The following is a 27,156-nucleotide window of genomic DNA, read 5'->3' as shown; positions in this document are numbered from 1 at the left end:
GTGGCACCGTTTGGCGCGGGGAGGTGAAGCCAAGCGGCTGAAATGATGGGTAGCCTTCTTCAGTCAGTTTTACATGAGTGACTCTCTCATTTCAGCATGCCCTGCTGGTGTCGGGCTGGGGGAACGGGAAGTAAGCTGTGTCTGGTTTCATTATGATGATGATGATAATAGGATCCACAAGGTATATGAGATTAAAAGCCCTATAGCGTTGCAGGCCAAATCATGCACAGAGAACAAAACCTGAAATCAGTTCAGTGCCTAAACATCCTTCTGTCTTGCCTCACCCAGTGTAGAAATAATTACGGGAAAACAAATATTTATTCAGAATTTCCTCTCACTATTTACCAAGTAGGAAGCTGCGTTAAGCCAATTTCTACATAGAAACATTTGCTGGCCATCGTGCATTGGCTTTTATAGCTGTGTGCTGTAATTGCAGAGAGCCTTTTTGCCCAAGTATCCATTAATGAGTTTTTCATCAGCCACTCTGAACAAATGGGAAAGCATTAGATTTAATTTTTCGCTTGCAGAGCTTCAGGGAGAAGTACGGACTTTTTCAGTGGGACAAGGACACTGGCACAGGTAATAAGTGATTTGGGATGACAGCTGAACAGACAGTGTGGCAAGTGTTCTTGTCACACGCAAAGACACAAACTTTGTTATTCTTTCTTCCTAGAGATAGGTCCCAAACCACAACCCTTGATCCAAATGTGAGCTTATGTCATTAGGAGTGCTTACCTACTGCCATGCTTATTTTCTCCCTTATTTCTTCCAAGTATTAATTATCCTGTTGCAAGCAGGAAAGGAAAAATATACTTTCAGACCAAACTAATAGATTTGGCTGGTTCTGATACGCTGACTTCATAAGCAACAAAATATATAACATTGCTTGGTTACGGCACTTGCTGTACTAATCATTCTCTGTGCAACTGCCTATTTTTTACATAATTTTAAACAAATGCCAAGACTGCAGAGAATAATAAACCAAGGTAATCAAGGCAGAACAGGCAGGTTTTGTGGTATGAGTCAAAACCAAAACACAAAAACCCTCCAAAAGCCATGAGAATTGGAAAGAGAGGCTCTTTCACATGGCAAAGTTAAGCTATAATTACTGAGTGCAGAGAACATTTTTCTTGCAGGAATGAGTGGTGAGCCTGGATCGTGCCGGAGATCCCTGAAGCTGGCATAGCCACAGTTTAAGAGCAGAGAAGGGAGCTTGCCAAGAAAATCATTCTTTGTTCTGGTTATGGAGTTGGCTTTCATTCTGGCCTAATGCATGCTGGTTCTTAGTACTGCTTTGGGTGATGGTTAACTGGGACGGTGACAATACAAAACATCGGTTTTCAGGTGGCATGAAACTGAAGAAGAAATTCATGTAGTGCCCCAGTTTTCTGTTTGTGTTGAGCTGTTAGGGAGAACTAGACAGACATGTAAAGTACATGTACCTTTCTTTATGAGGTGGTGAACCCTGTTTTGCTTTGTTCCTCTTGCCTTAATTTTTTCCATCATGACATTCAGGAGTGGGTGCAAAATGAACTAAAAAGCAGCCATGGCAGATACACTTCAAATTTTGCCCACTTAGCTTGCATCAAAACAATAAAGCATCAAAACAGTACACGGCCTGCTGGTATGCAGCGCCAGACGGCAAATGGTTTGTTAGTATTGGCAATGCTCTCATGAAGCCAAATATGATTCTTTCGCTTGCTGGCTTGAGAGTGCAAAGTGCTTTTAATTCCCATTCAATTTTTCTCTGCTTTCTCTGTCTTAGTATTGCCACCCTTGTACCTTGGGATAATAAAACTTCAAAGAGTTCATAAAAGTCACGGTCAAAAGCATGTGTTATCCTAGGTCAGGCAGATAAAATCAGCGCTAAGTGCAGTCCCTTCTCAAATCTGGCCAAAATAGTGTGTCTCCTCACATTTTGGGAGTGTGTCGGTCCATTTCTCTCTGAAATAGCTGATGTAAGTAAAAGTGTAAATATGAGAGTCCCCAAAAATGTTGTAAGGTTGACGATACTCATTGGATTCTGTGCTGAATATAGCTAAAGCTCTATGCTTCTGGATATCGTTTCTAAATCACAATTGAGACTGCATCTTGTTTAGTATTGTCATAGGTTTGTTTCATAAATGTAGCTCTGCAGTCATTTCTTATTTCAAAAGAGCTGTGTAAATTGCTTGCGTTAAGATGTTTTGTCGTTGAAAAGCAAGACTTTCATCTAAATCCACTTTGCCCCATTCAAAGGAGATAGAGTACAATATTTTGCAGATACTTCTAAGTATTAGCTTCATGTCTAGCCACCTACACAGTTAGGGAAATAAAATCTAATGTCATCTCCAGCCAGTAAATAATTTTCTTTTCCCATTTTATGCCATTTGTTCCATCATTTCTTCTCCTCTACAGCTTCGGATTTAGCCTGTGTTCTTGTTTTAAAACCTACCATTTTATTACTCTCAGTACTTGGTGTTTAGATGGGTCCTCCTCCATCTTGTCCAAAGTATATTGAGGTTCTCCTCCTATCTCCATGCCTTGTTTTTAAGAATTAGTAGCATGCTGTGTAACCCATGAGTTACTGATATGAGAGTTGTGCTTCCAGCAGCGCTGCTGATGTGCTCCAACTGCTGGTGGGTGCTCAGTCTGCAGCACCAGGCTGGAGTTACTGCCAGGCAAAACACAAAAATTGGGCATCACATCTGCTCCACAGTACTGGCGGTTTCAGTCTACCAACAAAGGCTAATACAGACGTGGCCATTAATTTCTTACCCATCCAGGAACATACTTCTAATAAGACCGTGTATCCACTGTTAAATGTTTCAAATACTGTCCCCTTAATCTGTAAATTATTGGTCCATTTAACAGGGGTCTGTGTTCAGTCCCAGCCTTGACACCCGTGTGGTACCCACTGAGCCTGGTGCTCCTGCCCCAGTCATCTCCTCCATTTTCATGCCAATGGAGTAGCCTAATCCTCTTTCTGTTAAAGCCTCACGCCTGTTTCTCCCTTTGGTTTCTTTTTTGTTGTTGTTGTTCTAATGATTTTGCTATTCCAGGGCAGATTCCCTGGCAGAAGACCCACAGTATGGCTGTCTCATATCACCGTTATCCTGGTAGTAGCAAACACCCTGTTTTGTGTCACCTTTTCTTCAGAAAACACCACTAGAGGCAGTTGCAGGCTCACTTGATCTTTTCCTGTTTAGAAGATGTGAAAATAATTAATGAATCGTTCTGGGGAGGTGTGACCTGAGGGATGCAGACATGTGGGAGTGTTTGTTTGTTGAAAGCACCAGAAGGGGAATCACTCTGTTATCCGAGTAACGGTGTCAAAAGGTGGGAAATCAGCATGCTCTGAAGTTTCATCGAACCTTGATTCTTCTCGCATCTTCCTAGAAGATACTTAATTTTAGAAAAGTGCAGAAAGAGGGGAGAACAGAAGCTCTTAAATTCCCAGGATTTCCTTTGGGGGAAGAGATCCTGCAGGGGAAGGAGAGAATTCTTCTAATAATCTTTGCAGCATTTAATCCCAAGAAAATGCAATAATATCAGTGCTTCCACTGAGAGTTCGCAGCGTATTCTTTCCGTAACGAGACCTGTTTTTGGTTTCTTTGTACTACAGTCTGATTCAGACTGTACTGAGTTGACTGACGAGAGCGAAATCTGTTTTTGACAGATGTTTCCCGTGATCTGGCGTATACAAACACGCCTGTGAGATGACAAGCGGCTTGTTTACATAGGAAATCTATTTTTTTTAATTAAAAAAAAACAAGAAAAAACACACAAACACAAAACAACGTTCGGATCAGTCATTCTGATCAAGGCAGTGTCAATTATTAGGCCGTAAGGGGAACTGATGACTCAACTTAGGCACAGCGCTGCGGCGGTCCCCGATTTTCGGTTTCATAACACATTCTTTTCAGGAATGCTTTTCATTCATACCCGACATTTAAATGTGTCTCTGGGAGCGTGTGTCATTTTGTGATCGGGATGCGAGAGACCGGCGTCAGCCTGCGCCGAGCGGTTGTGCAAAATTTGGGAGACATCCCCGTGCCTCGGTGGAATGCCGGGCGCCCAGTGGGAGAGGGGTCCTCTGACCCATCACATTGCCCGCCTGGACCATACCCACACACCACCAGTGTTGTCCGTCACCACATTAAATTTATAGATAAGTTCACATCGATAAAATTGAAAAGCACTTCGATTCAGAAAGTGAAATGTTTTGATCAGATCCCGTGCTTAGTAATTCCAGCGAGCGCGCTTGTTAAAACGGGTGAGTCAGAAGTGGAAATGCAAAGCATTTCTCTGAACGGTGGCCGGAAATTAGCTCTGAAAACTGAAACAAAGCCCAGACCGCAGTTTTATCTATTTACTTAATAATTTTAGATCTGCGAAAATCCCTTTGTCTTTGGGAGACATTTTGATTCCTCTCTTGTAGCGCTGGTGCAATCCTTAGGCTGGATGATCATCCTTTTCAGGACTGTCTGACGTGTCTTAATTTTTTGGTTTAAAAAAATTAGTTCCCTGTAAGTGGCTGCATGGCCTGTGGTGCCGCCCGATTCTGTCACCGCGTGTGGTAGAAGTTGGTGGAAGTATTAGGCAGGACGGGATATTGCAATATTTGAGGTCGTGTAATACTGAGGAAGAAATCCAGGGGAATTGAGTGGAGTCACTCAGCTGCTTATTGCCCAATCATAGGTTATATATATATAACGGGGGCTGTCTGACTGCTTCGGCACCAAACACTCATTGGTTTGGGGCTGGCTGCTCCCCAGCTTAGCATGGAGAGGCCGTGGTGGTGACAGTCCCTCGGTTTGTCAGGACATAGCCCTCTGTCCACGGAGAGAGTGCAAAGGGGGGGATCATCAGAGTTTTGATGTTAGTAGAGGTGGTCTTGCTGCTAAAAACTTAAAAATCAGCATATTGGGTGATAGATAGCAGCATTCTGGTCCTCATCCTGCACTCAGAATGTTGCTCCTTTCTTCTCTGCTAACGTCTGGGTACCTGCTGCTCATCCTTGAGAGTGAGTCTGGATGCTTTGGACTCGCTGCACGGCCTTGGACAACATAGGGACTGTCTTCCTGGCAGCTGTTGCGTGGTCTGAGGCCCACAAATGTAAATCACGGTGGAGGAGGACAAAGTAATGTATGTGTTTAAGGGACTTGCAATTCCCATGGCAAGGCTGGTGAAGTAGTGCTCGCTTCAAAGAGAAGACGGTCTGGGTGATTTTTCTTAATTACTGTTTACCTAAATAAATAAATAATGCATATTCATGGCTTTAACTAAAGTAACTCGTGTTGAAATGTTTACCTCTCCCGAGGATAATTATTAAGGGTGGGGTGGTGGGGGTGCAGCAATTAATAATAAAACATTTAGACGAGATTACAGAATGTTCTGATTGGAATAGTAAACATTATGCTAGAAATAAAAGCAAATACATGGAGCTGTCTTGAATTTAAAAAAAAAAAAATTACTATGCTATCCAAAGAAACGCGCTGAATGGAAGCAGTTCAGGTGAAGGGGTGCAGCTCTTGGTCTTGGACCTCTTCAGTATCACACAGAGGTTCCTTCAGCGTAAAGTTAGATTTGTTGGTAAGTTCTCCCTCAATTCCAGCCCAGAAAACACGACACGAATATTGGAATCCACACAGATCAGTGCAGCAGCACAGATCCATCAGCACCGCTTTGAGGCTGGTGCGTGTTGATTCTTAAACCAAGCGACAGAGAGTGTTTCAGCTGTTTATATCAGTAGTAAACAAAACCTTCGTTTGTGTTGTGAACCTTCTGCCCCCCCCCCCATTTCGTACAGTCCTTTGAATGAAATTCTTTGCTCAGCTGAGAGTTTGAAATTTGGACCCATCCTTTCATGTCTTTTGGCTACGGTTCCTTATCTGGTTAATCAGCTCAAAGAGAGCCAGTGGTGTGTTCAAAGATTTCTGTGGCAGCTGCATACCATTAGGCTGAATGATTAAAAAAAACCCATAATTGTAGTTTAGCACAGTAAATACAGATTGGTCTTTTGGTTTAACATACGGTAGCAAGAGAACTGAGCCTTGGACACAAGAGAGCTGCTGCTTAACCCCGTGCAGACGAAGCTTGCAGGGGTGGTGGAGCTGGTCTGCCCCATAGCCTTAACCTGCCTCCAGCTCTTTCGGACCAGCAGAGGAGTGTGATCGAGCAATGGGGTGTGGCTGCCTTTTTGCACTGGTTTGGAGAAGAAAAAGAGTGTTAGAAGATGGGCAGAAAGTAGTTGGGGCACCAAGGCAGCCTGCGGGGGCCATAGCCTGCCACTGCTCCCTCCTCCAGCTTGGCGCCACCTCGGAGCTCCTGGTGCAGGCAGGGTGGGCTCTCCTTGCTCACCAAGGTGTCCTCAGCCAGTCGTAGAGGAGCAAGCTGCTGTCCTCTCTGGGCCATTCTGTAAGTTGGGTGTCTTTTGGGGATGAAGGCTTCCAGACCTCCTCCTCTAGACCAAATCAGGCCCTTCTAAGGTAGCATCAGAAGTGCCAGGGGCAGTCACCGGCACCTCGCACGCCCGGAGTGCTGCTGGCACGTGTCCCCTGGATACCCTCTCATCTAGAAACTGAAAAGCAGCTTTTCTTTGACTGGAAGTGCGGTCTGACTATTAGATGCAGTGGAATCTTTGCTCACATCTGTCGTTAGTGGAAGTCCCTGGCTGTGCTCTGAAACAGAGCAAGATGTCAAGGAACAAGCGCTGGCGGATGGGCTGCCTTGTTCCCAGCAGCGGTGTTGGGAACGCCCAGATGACTTTAGTCCTTGTTCAGCAGCTCCGCAGCTGCTGCTGGCTGATGAATTTCCTCAACCACATTCTCTTTTTCTGCTTTGGTGGGTCAACCTTTTCCTGACCAAACTGCCTCCAGTGCAGGATCCACAAGTGGCGTCGGTACCCCAGAAGATGAGGGTGCTAATGGTGGGACAAGGTGTCCTGTTGGTCCATCTCCCTTGTAGCAGAGGGGGTGGTTTTATAAGCATGGTGCATTTTCCCCGTTGAAAAAATCTTTCTGCGTTTGCCTCAGAAAGATTTCTGTGGAGCAGAAATATCCATCTCTACGTCAGTTTTTTTATGAGGGTTTCTGGGAGTTTCAGCCACATACCTCCTGGTAAGGCCAGAGCCTTACGCGGTGTTTTGCAGGTTGAGAAGGCGCTGCACACACGGAGTGCACAGCACAGTAAACCCGATATCAGCTCGCAACTAATTATCTGTGTATAAAAATTCCCCTGCTCACCGTTTTGCCGTTAGAGGCTCACTGGTAAGATTTATGACTCTGGCTAAAATGAAGTACCATTTCCTTTTTCTCAGCATTACTGTGCGTGGCCTCTCTGGCTTTTCTTGTTAAACAGACTTGAGTTCACCCAACAGGGAACGTGTTTTTGAAGCCCTTTCCCATCGCAATTCTGCCTTTCTCTTTTTCTGTTCATTAGAACGAGTGAAGATAACCCACAAAACACGTTCAGGTCTTACAACTTTCCCCTGCTTGGTGTGAGTGTAAAGAAGGAGAAGCAGGCCCTTCACATGAGGAGCAGCATTGTTCTGCTCTCAGCCCCACCACAGCTCGCACAGGCTTCTGGTAGACCATTGGCATGGGTGCGAATGAGGCGAATGGGTCCTGCTGTGCACGCCATGGCTCTTCTTGCTTCTTTCTGCGGAAGCAGATGGAGATTACCTCTGCAGGAGAGGGAGGAGCAGCGTTTGACCTCTGCTTGGTGGGGTTGGTGACCCAAGGGGGAGGTGGGTTCCTGGAGGAATTGAGCTCAATAGGTTGAGCTAGATGACTCTTGGCTTTTGGCTTTTTGTAGCACCTCTCCATTCACTTGGAGCAGCCACTGCTGTAGCTCAAAACCTGGGCTCCCTCTGCTTCATAGTTTGATGCTCAACTGTTGCATTCAGCATTTATGTGAGCTAAAGGATAGCTCTTTCACTTCATGCTAGAGCATGGGGGACCAGCTGTACAGCTCGGAGAAAAGCTTTATTTCTCCTGCCCTCATGTTGCACATGTATGTCCTCATTTCACAGGCTGATGAAAATGAGATCACGGACTGAACTTTCTGAGCTGGCAAATGCATGGCTGACTTCACCCTGATCTGAAATCATCTGAAAATTAGTTGGTCTGATGTTGTAAGACGGTAGGTTTTTTTTCTGAGTACAGAGAAAGGAAGGGAGTAATGTTGAGCTGCTGCCATCTCTCCCAGTTGCAGTTAGATGTAGTTATTTTTGTATTAGAGCTTGGAGGAAAACTGGTAGAGATGCCAGATAAACCCTCCCAAAAAAAACATTTGTGTTAATACTTAAATATTGTTCATCTTTCACAGCATTTACTTATCTGTTTCCCACATGCTGAACCTTATGGGGAGTTTTTGTGGTTGACTGTGGCCCGTTCTTTCGTTCTGTATGTTAACTGTTTTCTCGATTTGCATTTTTTAAAAGAAATCGGCAGTAAAAGTCTGACTGTGATAATCGTTCAATGCGGGAACATCCTTTTGGCAGGGCAGGCGTGCGTTCTCATGGTTCACATGCATTGGGGCAGGAGTCCCAGAGCATAAACCCAGTGAGCTGCGTCATTTCGTGCCACCTTGGGAAGCATCCTTACCCAAGAGACGAGGCGCTGGCTAGTCTGGTATCATCTTCTGAGATGCCAGGCTCAAGGACAGCGATTTCATCCTCATCACTGAACCATCTTACTTTCTCCTGGTTGCATGTGTATTAACCAAAATCTCTAGTCCTTAAGGAGAAATAAGCCAGATATCTGAATTTTCATCAGATCTGACACAAAGGATTAGGCTGTGATTTTTGCGCATTTGTGTGGGGCATAAATATTCATCTTGTGTCATTTGATAATGTTGTTGTGTGGGGGTCTTTCTCACAGCATATATTAACTTTCCTTTTACACCTAGCCATTCTTTCATGAGTCATACCACCAAGATAAAATATTTTCAACGGTGGCTTTATTTTAAGTTGAGTATATTCCAATGATAAAGTCATTCAAATTTTACATAAAAAGATTTACAAGTTCCTGTGGTGATGCTCTTGAACTGCAGTCTCCCACCTCTCCTAGCCCAGCCTGGTTGATGTGTCACAGAGTTAACTGCAACCAGAAGACAAGAGGGGGTGGAAAAACTACTCCCACACACATCCCCCAGCTCCTCTTAGGGTTTTCCGTTTAAGCCCAGTTGGTGCTGTTAAGTGTAGCATGGGGAAATCCAGTTTGCAGACCCTGGAGCGCTTCCCTGGCCAGCGCAGGGCAGCAGCAGCTGCCTTCCCCTTCAGTCAGTCAGCGGTGGTTATCTTGCTGCTTCTCCTGATGACTTCAGTCATGGTTTCTAGCCAGACTGATTCCTCACGTGGTTTTGCCATTATCTGAACGAACAGCTCAATCTCATCTCGGCTGGCTGTTGACACAGCTCTCCCAGATAGGGACACGCTGCAGAGCCAGTCCTCGCGGTCCTGGGTGGGTACCTCCATGCTTCTGGTCCATACTTCCTCGGTTGTGGTGGTCTGCATCCCACCTCTGGGCACCGGGGAAGAAGCTGCTGTGCCCTTCAGACTCCTGGTTTTGGCTGCCCCTGGCCAAACAGTGCACGTGAACACAAGCAGGAGTGAGGGATGAGCATGTTCCTTCTCTTTGGAAGAACCGAGCAGGTTATTAGGAGGAAAATAAATGCACTGATAGTGAAGCCAGGCCGTGCATATTTTCTGACACAGGTATTGATATCATCTTGGGTTTAATTTAGAGATTTCAGGGAGAGATCCTGCACTAGATGTCAGGAGCCTTGCAAATGCCTTCTCAACCTCAGGCAATCCTTCAAGCAGTTGCAAGCTACAAATGTTCCAATGAAGCTGTTTCAACCAGAAAGAAATATTCTTCAGCTTCACTCAAAAACACACAAAACATAAAGAAAACACATTTACTAATCTGTGATGGTATTGCATGCAACAGCCTGGGATCCTTGACTTCACTGGGACGAATTTCTGCACATGTTTGTGTAAGAAGCATTGCATTCCACCAAGTGAGGCATTGCTTCAGAAAACACCAGCTGTGTTTGCACATCTGTGCTCACTTCTTCCTGCTTGCTGGTGCGCAGCCTTCCTTAGATTTTTTTTTTCTCCTGTCCGTGTCTGTGAGAAGCTCACCAACTCATCTTGTCGTGTGGGTTCATTTTACTTAGCCCTAATTTTACGTGCCTGTTGTGGAACATTGGTGTGTTTGCTAACCCAGCTGTGTATTCGTTGCTCACCTCCCTCATTGTCCACCCAGCTTCTCTGGTTTTCTTGAGCATGATTACACGATTTGCTGTGTTTGAAACATCTCTCATGCTAACTGGAGTAACATCCAGGTACATTGATCGCACTCTTCTCAAATCCTCTTTCTTGGTTTGTTCATTGCAAACTGAAGAACTTACCAGTTTTCCTCCTCTTAAGCATCAAAGCTCTCATTATTTTACATTAACAACAAAACATCTCTTTGAAATGTACCCTCTGTATAACAGAAATCCAAGCTGGAAGATGTTTTCTTGAAGTAAATACTTTTTTAGCTTCATGCTTCCTTCTGCCAATTGTGGTGTCTGGTGCATCTTCCTTTATGTTTGCATTCTTCAGTGCTAACTTGAGCTGCCAAGCAGTACTGGAAGCTCTCAGAAAGGGGGAAAAAAGGTAACCTGGTTCAAAAATTTACAAGAGGTTGTTAAACAATGTAAGTCTAAAAAAAACCATCTTATAATGTCTGGTTTGAAGTATTGTTATTTTTCTAGCTTTCTATGCAGCTGTGAAAGCAGATGCTTCTTTTTAAAATAAAGATAAAGTTTCCTTGCACCCCCCACAACTCCAGAAGCTGGGTCTTCAAATTGACATTGAACAATGATTTTGTGGCCTCTTGTGATCCTATAACTGATTACCCACGTGTGCAGGTCAGTGCTGAGAACCGAGACCTTTATGTGAGCAAGCCTTGGAGTGGAGAGTGCATCTTCCCCTGCCTAGGATCCAGCTCTTCCCATGCTGTAAACCTGGCCGGTCAGCGTGTTAAAATGCTGAAACTCCTTTTTGGTAGATGTACTGTTGGCTCTTCATTTCATATAAGCTCAGTTGTCATGTATTCCTTGTAAGTTTACAGCTGTAGCAACAGTTTTGCTTTTAATAATTTGCCTGTTTCAGAAAGAAAATCCTTTTACCGAATGGAAAGCATGAAGAAGCCCTCGTGTTGAGCGTGGGCGGGGGTTTAGGTTTCATTCTACCCTAAGCTGACCCCTGGGCAGAGAGATTCCTGCTTTCATGTTTCAGATCATGTCTAAAACCTGATGCTGGCTGGATCGTCCTGCGTAGGGCAAGAATATCTAGGGAACATGGGGCGAGATACGGCGTGAGACAGTTGCAGAAGGGAATGAAATGTTTGGGATGCAGCCTTATGCTTTCTACAGCAGCGAACATCAATCACACCTTCTCAGAAAAGCGTGGCACTGAAAGTCTTCCTTCCCCCCACCCCTTTTTTTCTTATTTCCCTGTTCCCCACTTCTGTTTATTCTGCTTTCCTTCTGATATGCTGTGGCAAGTGCAATTTTAGCTCAGAAAACTAACTTGTCCTTGAAAACACAGAGCCTTCCCTGGTTTTATTCCTTTGGCCATTGAGTAAGCAACAGTTATTTTTGTTCTATCAGTGATTTATGACTGAACAGATTTGGAGTTTGTATTTTTAGTTTTATAGGCAATTTAGATAATGTATATTTGCGACCATAAATATTTGGTTCTCTTACAGTCTGTCAATGAATGTTATGCCCAGTTGGAGAAAATTATATAAACTGAAGAGACACAAGCATTGTGTTCCTACCATAGCCTCATGATTCTTTTCAAGTACCCATATAGGTAATCCTTAAAGGTAGCAGTATTTTGAGCATTTGTTGGTAAATCATCTAGGAGGGTGCCGTCTAGAAGGAATAACCTACTTTTCATAAGTGATCCAGATCTCTACAAGGCTTGGGAGTAAAATGCTGTAGCATCAGTGCTCAGAAAGTATTGAACTTTTTTTACCGGGAACTGCATACTTACAAAAAACGACCACCATACCTCTTTCATTTGCACTGCTTTGTGTTATTTTTTGACTTTTTTATGGAGTCAGTAGACATTTCTTGAGAAACCAAAGTTTTTACTGAAGAGTTCATTTTTCAAGTTTCAGAAAAATAATGGTAGTTTTTAAAAACATCTAAACTTTTGGTTTTTATTTTCCTTCCCTCATCTCCCCCTTTATCTAGCTTTAGTTTGTGGTAATTCTGCAGGCACAGCGCTTGCAGTGATCCTGGGAAGATAGATACATGCCACTGCTTGTACTGCTGCTGTCCCCTTCTGTTCAAAAGCAAATCATCTTCCTTTCCACTCCAAATTGCCAGCTTTATTCAAGTAAATAGTAGTTAAGCATTCAAATGTTTTTTCCAGGAAAACAGTAAAGTGTTGGGCACTGGCAACTTGAAAACTTCAACTTGAAAATCCCTGTAACTTAAAACTAATTACTTCTCCTTCCACAAGTATTTCCTTCCCACCCTCCTCCCCAACCACTTCAGAGTGCGACCGTTTCCTTGGTAGATGGGGGAAGGCTTTTTGGAGTCAGCTGGGATGGGGCGTTGGGTGGGATCTGGACCATGCAGGGATGCTGGGACTCGGGTGCTGCCCTCTTCCAGCCCCCCGGCCCCAGCTCTGCTCTCAGCAGCCCTCCCTGTCCCAAAGTGCCTCTGCTCCAGGGACTGAGCCCCAAGCCTCTTGCATGGCAGTGGCAGCACGATGAATTTGCTGTTGCCGCATGAACATTTTATTCCCTCTCCAATTTTCTTTTGACATGGACTGGCGTGACAGGTAGCTTTGCTTTAGGGTGGACAGAGGAGTATGACGCACATTGCATTAACTGGGGGATACCGAACTACACTGATGGAGTTTATTCTCTGAAGCTCCCCAGAATAAAGCGGAACCAAAGGAACAAATTTATGTTCCTGACTTAAATTCCTTGATATAATCAAAGCAAAGCTTTGACAAAAGCCAGTATTAATTGTTATTTAAAGTCTGTTAGATCATTTTGCTAGTTTTGGTGGAACACCTTTCTGGTGTGATGCGCAGTTTCATAGAACCACAGAATGGTTTGGGTTGGGAGAGACATTTAAAGCTCATCTAGTCCAACCCCGCTGCCATGGGCAGGGACATCTTCAACTAAATCAGGTTGCTCAAAGTCCTGTCCAACCTGACCTTGAACGCTCCCAGGAATGGGGCATCCGCAACTTGTATGGGCAACCTGTTCCAGTGTCTTACCACCCTCATACTGAAGAATTTCTTAGTATGTGTGCATAAGTATGCACATGCCTGCAGTATGATCTGGTAGAATAATCACAGAAGTGTTAGTTTATCTGTTCTGTAGTTCTTCTCAGGGGCCTCATATGTCTGGGTGCTATACGAACGCAAGAAAAACATAGTCTTTGTTGTAAGGTGTCTACACCTTAAAGGTAAGAGGAGGTATGTAATGGGCATAATGTAATTGTCATGTTTGACATGAAGACCTGTGTGTAAAAAAAAAAGGCCCCCAAACTGTTTTTAGAATTAGAAGGGGGGGGGGAGGGAAAGAGGGGTTTTGTGAAGATTCAGTGCTTAAATTTTTTAATGCCTGCCTTTATTTTATTTTAGGTTGCTATCGACTGAGTTGCCAGAACATTGCCCTACAAAGCTTTGGAGGGCCACTTCTTAATGGATTGCTGCAGCCTCTTAATTTCTCCATTGATCCTGTTCCCTGCATCGTGAGAACATTTTAGCCAGCACAGAACCTAGAAAAGTTACATGTAAGTCATGATTCAAATTCCTTTCTATTTAAAGAAAAAAAAGAAAAAAAAAAGGTCTTGGGGAGGCAAGGTGGAGGCAGTAAACATCATACTTTAGAAGAATACTGTAAAAGCTGTAATTCAACAGCAAACATTAGGTGGTGAATAAATTGTTATTGAAGTAGTTACTTGCTTTTTTAACCTAAATGGTGATTGTCATTTTGAAGGCTTTTCTACGTGTTCTGCTACCATAGTAAACTATAGCGAGAAGTACTTAAAATAGCTTCTCTTCACCCCATCCCCCTAATTATGCTTTGTTTTTCTCCACAACTGGGTAAGCGTTGCTGAAGCCGCACATGCTCCGCGCAAGTTTGGAGGCCATCCTTTGCTCAGCAGGACTGCAGGCATCCCTGTATTTTTCCCATCATAAACCCCATATCCTCCTCCTTTGGGGTTTCCAGAATACTTCCCTCAGAGGAGCCCTGGCGCTGCTTCTCCTTTCAGCCTGCTGCCCCCAAAGGCTCTTTAAACATCAGTAGTATTTTCATTGCAACCTCCAGCTCCTTCCAGGTGGAGTTAGCAGCTCCACCTGGCTGTAGGAGGGTGGAGAAAGCCGTGCACAGATCTACTAGGAACAAAAGGGATTGAGGGGGCTGCAGACCCCTTCCTATCTCCTCAGTTTGGGTAGTAGTTCCTGGTGCGTGTTGTATGCTTTGAGTTTTCCTCCCAAGACGGGGAGCGGCTGTGGTGCTGTGCACACATTTCCTCCTCCATCATGGCTAAACCCTCCTCTGAAACCTCGCATAGCATCAGCCTGGCGTGGAATCGGTGGGCTATTCTAGAGGGGAGAAATTGGTTTGACCCTTTTTAATTTGTCAGCGGTTCTAACCCTAATTCTGGGATGGATCTGCAGGTGGAAGAAGCCTCTGGACCATTATAAGGATGGCATGGATGTGGTGGTCTGTGCTGTCCAGGGGGTGAGACACCGCAGAGTTGCCAAGTTTGGAAAAAGGCTTGAGCACAACTTCATTGCATTAATTTTTTAAATAAAACCAGATCTTGCTGTGGTTAGGAGTTTTGTATCTTTCGGATGGTGGTATAGAGCAGCTTGGCAAAAGGCCACCTGAGCCAGAGATAATACAAAATTGTGGTTCACAGTGTGGCACTGTGCATGTTCCTGCCCTTGTTCGTTCAGTGCAGTAACAAATTCATACAAGACAGTTTAATGATTAATCAGGACAGGGCAGAGAAGCCAACCACAGCACTCATTGCTGGTCAGTTTTTCTTGAATGCTTACTAACACCATTTTTAATCTTCAGAACTGATTTGTAATACTACTTCTAAAGAAATAGGAGTATTTTGGAACTGAAGAGTTTATATTAGAAATATACCTTCATTTGAGGTACTTTATTTGCTTATGTGACACTAAAAGTATTATTTAAACAAGAAAAGTCTATTCCAAAAGGAGGACAAGGTTTTTTAATGCATATGGAATTTCAGTTTTTAAAGAGGAGAAAATTTTTTCTGGTGTGATGAATATCAGCAAAAATAATAGTGAAGTAGTAGGCAATGGAGAAAGGCTGGGTAGTAACAGAATTCGCTGTCAGAGGCCTTACAAGGTGTTGGTTTGATTTTGTTTTCCGAAAAAGGGAGAGTGTTGCTATTTCATTGTGGGCTTGGCAATATATGCTACAGTTATTAATCAAACCCTGATAGCAGGAATCATCTGACTACAGGAGAATTTTGGATCTGGCTTGAAACTTGTTTCTAGTGCTTGTCTTAAGGGAAGAAAACTTGAAAATGCGAGTTGTAACAGCTAGGCAGGCAGAAACAACTCGTTGTTCATTAGTCCTACTTAGCACCATTCCCATGAGGTTTGGAAGCCTTACTCACAATTTTTTGCAAGCTTTTCTCATGATGTTTGAAAAGCTTATCATTAGGCATCTTGCAAATTCCCTATTAAAAACCCTTTCAGAGGAACTAACTTTAAAAATGGCATCCTTCTTAGCAGACTAGAAAAAGCAGCCAGAAACTGAATGGACATAAATGGAAAAAAACCCCTCTCATTCCAAGAAGTGTATAGGAAGATTTGTCCTGCTGCTTCTTGTGCTGCAGATAATCCGAAGTCCCTGTTTCCATCAGTAAGATCATGTCTGACGACAAATGAACTTGAGTACCAGTGTAAGGATATAGGAGCTGTCATCAAATATGTGCGTTCCTTATTTTTTTTTTTCAGTTTGGGTTTTTTTTGGTGCTCGAGATACGCCAAACGTTTAAACTGTGATCTGTGCTCTAACTCCTGGAAAACACGTGTTTTGCCTCGCAGGTTGTTGGCTGGGGTTGCACCTGTTGTGCATGCAGATCTGGTCTGGCAGAGGTAGATGGGAGGGCAAGCTGCCGGTTGCTAACTTAATTTCTCAGTGTTTCCTGCTGTCTGGCTTTTTTTTGGATAACAAACTGCTTGTAACAATTACCTTGTTATAGCAATTCCCATAGAAAGAAGCGAACTTTCCCTTGTTAATTAGCCCTGTTGGAAAGAGCAGTTGCACAAGTTGACCCAGCTGTAATAACCATATTCTTCTTGTTTTTCCCAGGGTGCAGTGTATTTAGTAAACAAGCATACCTTCCCCCGCCTTCCAATGTTACTTAGTTTGTATAATACTACTAGGATGCTGATTGATGTGATCTCCATAAAAATAATACGTATTGATGTTTGAATTCAAAGCAGAAGGTTTCTTCCTTGTTCTGACGGAGCAGATTGCAAAACCCTGTTACAGTGCATGTGTCAAGATTAAAAAAACATTTATCCAGGTCCCCTGGGAATTAATCATGGTTAGACCACGTATGTTATAATGAGGGAGTACAGGAATTAGGGAGAAGCTGTGCTCTTCGCTGCACGGCTCAGTTTGTTATCCCAAATGATCTCTAATGGCAGCGTACGAATGGGGCTTTGCTCGGGTGCTGGGGACGTGGCCGTGCCTTGGAGCAGATGCTGGGGCAGGGCTGCTGGCTTCCCAGCAGAGACGGGCGGCAATTCCCAGCAATTTCCACGCTCTGCTCACATTTCTCACTTTGGTTTATCCCTGTATCTTTTCTTTTTAAAAGAGGGAAAAATAACATCCTAATCAGTGGCATTCTGTGTCTAATACATTGTCCTAATTTGTACTGCTTATGCAGTGTTGAGAATTCAGCAATGGCCTTTAAGTGCTTTGTTCATGGACAGAAAAAAAGCAACCCGAAACTCAGAAACCTCTGCACACAAATTTCATATTTGCTAGGTATGAGTTCTTCAGAATATTTCAAAGTTTTTAAAATAAGATTTCTTGAAATCTGTCCTTCCACCATCTGTAGGCAGATGTAAATAATGTAAAATTTTAAGATGCAGATTTTGGTGATCAAATGTCTGTCACTCGCCTACCACCGCAGCCTGGGAAAAATGTATCTTTTTTTAAATCTGCACTGAAAGGTCAGGTAACTTGATCGGATTAAGAAGGAAGTCAGATTTCTGAAGGTGAAGTCACATCCCTTTGAACATTTACTTACCAAACACTCCTAAATCTCGGCACCAAACCCAATTCCAAAGTGCCATGGCCGTAGCTGAGGACACGGGTGGTTTTATCCTACAGGATTTTGATGCGAGATGTGGCCGTATCTGGATTTCATTATTTTTCTGGTACGTTTTCCTGTTGGAGTGCCAGTTTTATGGTGGAGAAGGCATTTTCGTACCCATTTTACAGTACCGGCATAGCAGGGCTCTGCACCTCAAGCACCATTGTGTGGAACATCGCCTGCCCTGAGGAGCTTCACAACCTCCCGTGGCATCCTGTCCTGTGTGTCGCACTTGCAACGGCCAAAAAGCGTTTTCCTACAATCTAGGGGAAATCTTGTTTGTCCCTAATTAATCTGGTTACTCCTGCTGCTGCCCCCCTGTTGAGAATACATAAAGCCATTGACCACTGCTGGCACTGCGTCGGTCCCTCGGTGTGGTCAGGTGCTCCTCGGCACCATCACTGCCTCTGTACCTGAGGCAGGCTGCACCCTCAGCCTGGGTGGCTGGGGATGGCTTTGTAACTGTTTGCTACAAATATATCTGTTGATTAAATATATTTTTTATTTTTTTATATATGTGTGTGTGTGTGTATAAATAAAATATATATTTTTTAAAATATATGTTATATATATAAAAATATATTTTAAAAAAAATTAAAATATATCTCTGGACAAATATTTTCAGTATGGTCTGAAAAGCGCTGGTGTAGCTTCACGCACAGCGACTGTGCATGCACACGTGTGTGGGCAGTGAGCCGATGTCCCTCTCTGGCTGTTTCTGACCAAGAGAATTTTTTATTGATGATCTGGATGAGGGGATTGAGTGCACCCTCAGTAAGTTTGCAGATGACACCAAGTTGGGTGGGAGTGTTGATCTGCTCGAGGGTAGGAAGGCTCTGCAGAGGGACCTGGACAGGCTGGATGGATGGGCCCAGGCCAACTGTATGAGGTTCAACAAGGACAAGTGCCGGGTCCTGCACTTGGCCACAACAACCCCATGCAGCGCTACAGGCTTGGGGAAGAGTGGCTGGAAAGCTGCCTGGCGGAAAAGGACCTGGGGGTGTTGGTCGACAGCCAGCTGAACATGAGCCGGCAGTGTGCCCAGGCGGCCAAGAAGGCCAATGGCATCCTGGCCTGTATCAGAAATAGTGTGGCCAGTAGGAGTAGGGAAGTGATCGTGCCCCTGTACTCGGCCCTGGTGAGGCCGCACCTCGAATACTGTGTTCAGTTTTGGGCCCCTCACTACAAGAAGGACGTTGAGGTGCTGGAGCGTGTCCAGAGAAGGGCAACGAGGCTGGTCAGGGGTCTGGAGAACAAGTCTTCTGAGGAGCGGCTGAGGGAACTGGGACTGTTCAGCCTGGAGAAAAGGAGGCTGAGGGGAGACCTCATCGCTCTCTACAACTACCTGAAAGGAAGTTGTAGCGAGGTGGGTGTTGGTCTTTTCTCCGAAGTAACAAGTGATAGGACGAGAGGAAATGGCCTCAAGTTGCGGCAGGGGAGGTTTAGATTGGATGTAAGGAAAAATTTCTTTACTGAAAGAGTGGTGAAACATTGGAACAGGCTGCCCAGGGAAGTGGTGGAGTCCCCATCCCTGGAGGTATTTAAAAGACGTGTAGATGAGGTGCTTAGGAACATGGTTTAGTGGGCATGGTGGTGTTGGGTTGACGGTTGGACTCGATGATCTTAGAGGTCTTTTCCAACCTCAATGATTCTATGATTCTATGATTCTAAGAGCCCCGTGCCGGAGGCATCCCCATCCAGGGACACGCAGTGACTGCGAGCCGTACGGCCGGGAGGAGCATCCTGCTTGCGTTTAGCTGTGGTTAGCTGGTATGACAGAGGAGGACAGTGGTGTTTGTTGCAGTACAGCATGCAGTACGAAATCGAATTATTCTGACACCTCTCCCCCTTGCTGCCGTTGACCACAGGTTGGTTTGTTAATCACCCCAGTGGTGCGACAGGCTGCGTGGGCACGCGGTGTCATTGATCTGTTTACTTGGCGTTTCCCACGTGGCCGCCGTGTTGTGGCGAGGACTTTTATTTTTTGCTGCGGCAGGTGACAGCCCTGGTGTGTGCATGTGTCAGCCCGAGGGACTGAGTCACAACCCTCCCTCCGCCTGGGACCGACAGCACTTCCCCTTGCCGGGGCGGGGAGCCGGGGCGCGAGATGCCAGCCCACCTCCACAGGACGGCTTACCTGCCAGCATGTTGCTCTGTTATTTTTTTTTTTAAAGAAAAGACTGAGAGATGGTGATGGTGAGATCAACTTTCTCTGTAACCCAAACCAGTGAAAAGTAAAATCCATCTCACCACATCAGTTTTGTTTTCACTGCTGGCTCACCCTGTCCTCTCCCTGTGGCAGAGCCCTGCATAGTCATTCAGCGCCCGGCTTGGGGGTGGTGTGGTTGTTAGCTCAGTGGTGTATGACCCATTTATTTTCATAATACTTAGATACCCGCGCTTCTGCAATGTTCAGCACATGGGTCCTACGACCTAAATCCTTGCCAGAAAAGCACACACCTGATTTCAGCGGCGTGCGTTGAGAGCGGCCGGCTCTGCACTCGGCTTGCCGGGGGCTGCGGGAAGGCGACGGGCCATTGGGTCTAGCAGGCTATTAATGAGCAAGGGCAGGTAAAGGTACATTTTTCCAGAGCTGGCACTTTGTCTTAAATTATTTTGGTAAATATTGATCGTTAGCTTACGGGACGTGTTTCCTGTTATGATTTGCAAAGAGTTGAGAAGTAAAAGTGTTGTCGTGGATGCTTTTCTGGCTACAATAACTTGCATTTTCAGAGACAGCAAGGTAATTAAAGACATGAGATTGTTCACTCTCCTTTCCCCATCTCCAGATGTGGCATCACCTATACTCTTGTTGAGCCTGGTCTTAAGACAGACCTTTTTTCTTTATTTCTTTTTTACTCAGCTAATTGGGCTAGCTTTCTGCAGGTTTTTGGATGATAATTAGGTTCATGCTTGTGTTGCTTTCGGTAAATGGAAAGTATCAGGCATAGGACAGACAGGAGGGTAAACTAGCATTGTAGTAGACATGGGAGTTTTAGGTATAAAATTAAAGAGTAATTTGCAAAGTGACTTGAAGTAAAGTGTATTTAAACACAATGAAATCATCCTTGACAGCAATTTGTTTGAAGTTCTTCTACTATTATGAGTGTAAAGGGATTTTTTTTTTAATTACCAGTTTCTGGGTAGAGTACTCAGCATAATTTCTCACAGGTAAGTGAAGCATTAACTCCTTGTACCTCTGTAGTTTGGGCAGTGTGGGGAGAAACAGAGTTAGGGAGAGGCACCTCCTCCATTTCATCATCTGAAAAACGGTCAGTGGTCAGCTAACTTAGAGAAGCCTCTACCAGGTAACTGAGAGAAAACAATTAATTAAATATATGAAAATCCAGCAGGATCCCTGACAGTAGATACGCACGGCATGCAAATAGCTGTCCTTGATGTTTAACCAGAATATAATAGCACTCTAAATACAAACTGGAAAAAAAGTAACAGCAATTAGCTAGTTTGCATCCCTTGTTCAGATGAGCCATGAGTTCTGGGGTTTTTGCATTTATATACTTTTGCTGTAGGTGTTGGAAGTGTGGGTGGCCATGAAAAAGTGGTGGTTACAATAAGATTTTCCATTTATTGCCCTTTGTGTACAACTAAAAATAAGATTCAAATGCTTCAGAATTTGTAGAGCAAGCATAATCCTTCTCTTAGCTCTGATGACTGGCTCGCCTGCAGCTTCGGCTCTGTCTGGTGAGTCCCAGGCTTAAATGCTTGTAAATGGGTCTGTGTTGGAAGGAGAGGCAGCGTTTACTTGCGGTGTGGTCTAGCTATGTTAATTCATCAACTTCTTATTTAAAAAAAAAAAGGAGTTAGGCTTAAGTGCATAAGTGAGAGGTGGTGATGAAGGAATTTTGGAAGCAGAATTGTTCTGCTCTCTGGAAAAAGCAGCTTTGGAGGGGACTGAAAGATCTTTAAAATCAGCCCTCCAAAACTTCACTGGTGTAACTTGAATTGTTGATCCAGAACTTCATCTTCTGGTAAAGAAAAAGAAGGGGGAAAAAAAAAGGAAATCTATACAAATCTGCTGAGCATCAAGAAACAAATTCTGAGGGTTAACATTTGGCATGTAAAATCCTTTTGGTTTGGTTTTTAGGGTGACGGTATTGAAATATGCTGCCTCGGTAGCTTTTCCAGGTAGTTGCACCGGTTAGGAATCCACTAAATTAGTTGCAGTATCTTGAGCTACTAAATCTGTTCTGACCACATTAATTGATATGTCAGCTCATGGCCAAGAGAAACATTAAAGAGAGATGTTGTCAGCGCGTGCAGGGAAATTCGTAACTTGGTGGTGTAAGGGTTGGTGCTGTCCCAGCTTCACTCATTAAGTAGCCGTGGCATTTCCAGAGAATGAGTGTGCCTGTGCACGTCAAGCTTCTCGGTTTGATGTCATTCTTGCAATGGATGAGTAGAGAGAGCATCTATCCAAGAGCTGCAGAACCAAAGGTAGAGGCTGAAAACTTGCTTTCTGCTGAGTGGCAGCTTGAGCTTCACCGCTTTCTTGTCGCTTCATGACCTTTCCAGGTTTTCCAGGCTTGGCAGGGTAGCAGAGGTGTTGGTCTCAAGAATCGGGCTGCGTAAGACAACGGGTTTTCACTCTGAGTAACGCCGCGTGGCACGGAGGATGTGGGGTGCTGGGGGCACTTAGAGGCACATGCACTTGTTCCATGGAATAGCCATGCTGTCGGCGGTGAGTCTTTTATTATGCAATATGAAATCCCTTTAAATTAGCTTGGTGTAACCCTCCTCCTCTTCTTAGGAGAGTTTTGTGCCTGTCGTTGCTGCCTTACCTTCTGCCTTTTTGCTGAAACACGCATTTGTACTTTTACATCTGTGCGCGCCCATTGGACCGGCTCCTGCCTTGATACAAAGTACAAAAGGCAAGAGAGCTAGTGCAGTAATCAAGGTTTTAAATATTTCAGGTGGGAACAGGCAAAACTTAAGCAATAATTAGTTTCCACAGCGGTGGTTGCTGCAGGGAATTACATCTGTTAGAATCGCCTGCATGTCTCAGTCCTGTAAGTGACCAGATGCTGACAAGCAGCGTAAACGTTTGTTGTCATTTTTTCTGCGGAATTTTCCCTTTTCGGTACAGATGTAGAGGTGTTTTTTTTTCTCTCTCCCCCCTGCCCCCCCCCTTTCTACTGCTGTGCCCGATGCAGATGAGTTCAGACATGATGGCTTTGAAGATAACGGCAGGAGAGAGTGCGTCATGCGGCGACAACACTCACGCGCCACTCACTGTTGCCGCACTTTCCAGCTGGATGAGACACGCTGGTCTTTTCCAGGGGTATCACCGCACGGGCTATTTTTAGAGATGGCACTCAGGACGCGTTGTGCAACTATCAGTACCCACTGCCAAGCTCTTCATTTTTTCCCTTGTATGGTGATGAGGTTTTTAAGGTGTTTACTTTTCTCTTGAAGAGGTAGACGAATCTCTTTTTGATTCTTTTAACCACTTGCAGAGCTGCTCCGTGAAGTCTGTGGAGTTGTGTTTTCTGTACGCAGTCCAAAGGGAACAGTCCTGCATGTAGCCACTAAATTAGGATTAGTATAAGTGACCGAAGCAATGCGGTTGAGATGTTCAGCTGCCGAGCTCTAACAACCTGTTGGGTTGCCCAGCAGAGGATCTGCTACATCGGGAAACCCCCAGCTTGGTTTTTTTTCAACTTTCCCACAGCAAACAAGCTGCACATTTTTACAGTTGTCATAAACTTTACCATGGCTCTCAGTTTCTGGTGTCGACAAGGAGTCCTTTAAACAGCCACCTCGGCTGTTGCTGCTCCCCGTGATGTACAGGACGTCCTGTGAGACGGCGGCGGCAGATCCCGGTTAGCCAGCGATCCCCTCCCACGCACCCAGGGGGAACGATGGATGCTTAGAGATGCGGTGCAGCCTCGCCATGGGAGCAGAGCCCGACATGGCAGTCGACTGCTGGCTTACGCCTGTCGCTTGCTGGAGGAACAGAGCTGGCCGGTCGCAGGTTCCTTATTGCGTTGCTCGAATAATGCAAAAACATTAGCAATGGAGATTTGCTGTAATGGCGTATTTTAAGTGCGTCTCTGCTCTGCCAGCTTCACTTTTAATGCACTTGGTTAAGGAATGCTTTGGAGGTTGCTGCTAATGGCTGAATCTTCCGGAAAATAGGAATTTTCAAATAAGATTGACACTTTGGGATGAGAAATATAAATCTAATGAGAGTATTTCAGCAGAGGTTTGTAATTAGGAATGAATGGAGGGAATTTGTGTGCTCAGTCTGCGAAAGGGCACAATGGAAGGTGAAATTGCACCCTCTGCGCTGAATGAGGGATGAAAGCCAATGTATCAGTGTCATGGCATGACAGTGTAGAGTATAAATGATACTGTCACTGAGTGCTGCAGAAGGTATCAAGGGAATTCCACTCCAGTAAATTACATTACTTAGACAGACCTGAAGGCATTGTGTCTGAATGATTGGAGGGAAAAAAGGTTGTCAGCACAAAGCAGAAGATATTATAGAACAACTGGCTGCAGGGTTGGAAAGTGGTGTTTTTCTGATGTTTACCATGCAAAGCTCTTCAGATGCTTTTTTAAATTTTTTTGGTTGAATTACAAATGTATTGATGAAGCAATAGTATTTTTTGAGATGGTGTTCAGAGTGGATACCAGCCTGCAGCAAAGGGTTGAGCATGCACAGCTCCCATTTTTTCAGTAGGAATTGAGTCTCCTCCAGGCTTGGGAAAAATCTAGTCGTGTGTTCCCAGCTCAAGCAGTGATCTTTATGCATTGCTTCATTTGGCCAGGTACTTGCTTTTTGGGCTGGATTTTGATTATGGGGTAATTCTACCATAGGTTTGTGGGGAGAGGTTGTTACCGTTCTCTCTAGCAGTGTCTGGGCTGGATGGTGGTGAGCAGCAGCAGATCACGGGACACAAACTTTATGGTCTCATTTAGAGGCACTCAGACATCATGGCGAGGTCCGTGGTGTGGGTGGTTAGGAGCATGATGTCATGGTGACAGTGCAGCAAAAATCCAGAGACTTCATCCCTTTTAGCATGCATGCGCTGGTGCATCATACATATGTGTTCCTCACACCGTTTTGCTTGTTGCCCACCCAAACCCACTGCTAATGCCACCTTGCTTCCCCCAGCCACAGTGATGGTGTTGAGTGGAATAGTTATTTCTCGCCTTTTTTCTCTGTAATGACCTATTACACCCATCCTCAGAGGGGCAGTACCTCAGAGACAGGGCTTAACTGCTTCTCTGTCTCTGACCTTACACGCAGACAACACCTACAAGCTCCTGTAATTTCCTAGTTTGCTCATGGGTGAGACAGCCCAGCCGCCACAGTTCTCCCAAACTGCCGCTTGATGATAAAACGGCTTCTCCCCAAAGATGCTACGTTTCATTCCTGTGGTGCATAATAAGCCCTGCCTGCCTTGGGGCTTCTTGTAAAACTTCAGCAGACTTTGTACTGCTTAAAAACATATTTTTCCACTTGCCTACTCATGAAAAGCATCACTGAAAGTGCATGCTGTAAATAATGATAAGGGAGCAGGCTTCGTTTCTCCTCTCCAAAACTTGATTCTCAAGCAAAGCCCACACATGGCAGGATGGACATGCAGCACAGCTAAATTAGCAGTCCTTAGCGTAGGCTTCTTTACCTGGAAATACCGTTTCACGTTGTGGGGGCATTAACCAGGAAATACAGCCAAACTGAAGGATACTGACTCTGGGAAGGTCGCGGTTCAAATGCTTCCATGGAAATGGCCCATCCTCCTCAGGATGCAGGATTCAGTCCTTCCAGCCCGTAGCTGGAAACCATAGCATCAAACCTATAGGCAGTGTGAAAAAGCAGTGAGGCATCCGTGGAAAAGAAGATGCCCTACGCAGAATGGGATTCAACAGTAGAGCAATTTATTAGCGGGTCCTGATCATAGCCAAAGGTGAGTGGGAGGAAGCAAAGTGTAATTTGTGCCTATACTTCCCGCATTAGAACTGGGCTGGAGCGGCCCAGGGTGTAGGACTGTGTCTGGATAAGAAGGGGAGTTAAGATGTAAGAGATGTAAAGTTTGTCCATCATTGCCATGGGAAACTACTGTGCCTGTTTAAGCACACGTTTGTAGCAGTAGTATTAAAAATCTACCGTTGCTCACTTCTCCTGTGGTATTTTGTGTAAAAAGCTGGCATTTTGACACATCTGGTTTTTTTGTTGCATGTTGGGAAAGCAAATGCTTTTTCTTATATTCAGTGTCATTCCTGCGGTCATGATTGAGCCACATTTTCAAAATGTGGCTGTTTGTAGTCATCCATCAATACACAGAATACCCATTTGTTCTTGCTGCCCTAGCTATCCATATGATGCCGTTATCCTCTTCCCACGCTGGTCCTGCGGCGTGAACGCCTATAACCAGCACCTGTGAAGTCACTAGGGTCACTCATGGGAGTGATGGATGCAAGACTGGACTTTAAATGCTGGAAAGTACCGTGGTTGCAAGAGTGGGGTACAGGAGAAGGAATGACCGAACTCTACACCTTAGGGAAGACTGAGAGACTAACCAATATTGCTTTAACTGAGAGAGATATCGAGCCTGCTCAGTCAGATCTGTATCCCCTGGCAAATGTATTTTGTTGTGTAAATGGCTCCCTGCTGTCCCAGATGACTATCGCTATCTCTTCCTGTATTGTACAATGGATTTCTAAATAATCAATCTTTGTGCAGGAAAGTTGTGGTTCAGTAAGCCCAGCTTGCTAACGAGTCAATGGTTTAATCTTAATTCTCACTGCTAGCACTTTTGATAACACAGGGCTATAAAGTTTGACATAGCAGAAACTTCTCTATGAACTCTGGTTTGCTTGCCAAAAAGTCAACCCATTACCGTTAATTCCCCTCTTATCATTAGTGTTATTAAACTGACGATTGATGTGTAAAAACTGCCATTTGCATGAAGTTCCCAAAACTGCAGTAAAAGAGACTTTTGTTCTGACTTGGTAGGGAGAGGGGGGAAAAAAAGCAAAATAACACTAGTTCTAACAGCAGAGATGTTCATATAAAGACATGTTCTGAACAATAAGATCATTTATCCATGTATGACATAAATACATCGGAATTCAAATAATGAGAGATCTTGTGAAATGCAGCAAAATGCACACCACTGGCATTGTGAAGTTTCCCTTCTCTAAAGCCCTATTCTCAGGGAAAAGCTACTTTACTTTTGCTTTGAAAATCCATTATCATAAGCCATTTTTTTTTAAAACACTTGTCTTAGTGCAATATTAAAGCAATTTTATACCCTAAGAGCAGCTCTTTCGTAAGGTAAAGTGCAGTCGTGTGTGTGTGTGTGTGTGTGTGTGTGTATATGTAATTGCAGTTTATAAGACTTCTCACAATCCTAATTTCCCCAAAATTAAGAAAACCACTCACCTTTTTAGGCTTTCCTTTTCCTAATTATTTTTTGTTCTCCCTGTTTTTCTTCCCCAAAAGATCCTTTTTTAAAAATCCCTTCTTAGGAGGGAAAAAAAAAGGCATAGAATGCTTTCTGGATTCATTGCAAAACACTGCTTGAAGGAGACATTTTAAGAGTTTAGGTTAAAAAGTTTCTGCCTCTTTCAAACTGCATGGGTGACATTGCTATTTTGGGAGGCAGTGCCATCTGCTTGTTAAACCAAAAAGCGGGGAAGATGTTCCTAGTTCTAGCATAGACTTTTGGGTTGATTCCACATAAAATTCCCGACCGATCTTCACTTGTGCTTGCCCCCTCTATAAGCTGGGGAGAGCAA

General features: G+C 44.4%; 1 protein-coding gene across 4 annotated transcripts in view; it reads left to right on the top strand.

The window, feature by feature from the left end:
- The window catches only part of BACH2 (BACH transcriptional regulator 2), a 196,470-nt gene that overhangs the window by 95,330 nt on the left and 73,984 nt on the right, over positions 1 to 27,156 (top strand). For 3 of the 4 annotated variants that reach the window (XM_076333234.1, XM_076333235.1, XM_076333236.1), the window contains exon 4: positions 13,649 to 13,800. The gene's annotated coding sequence lies outside the window, so the exon portion shown is untranslated. Of the gene's footprint in view, positions 1 to 13,648; positions 13,801 to 25,274; positions 25,323 to 27,156 lie in introns of those variants that run through there. The other variant, XM_076333237.1, reaches the window with a different exon arrangement.

Source organism: Aptenodytes patagonicus, chromosome 3, assembly GCF_965638725.1.
Source record: "Aptenodytes patagonicus chromosome 3, bAptPat1.pri.cur, whole genome shotgun sequence".
Classification (NCBI taxonomy): domain Eukaryota; kingdom Metazoa; phylum Chordata; class Aves; order Sphenisciformes; family Spheniscidae; genus Aptenodytes; species Aptenodytes patagonicus.
Note: the sequence above shows the minus strand (reverse complement) of the source record. Positions and strands in the feature narration are given on the sequence as shown.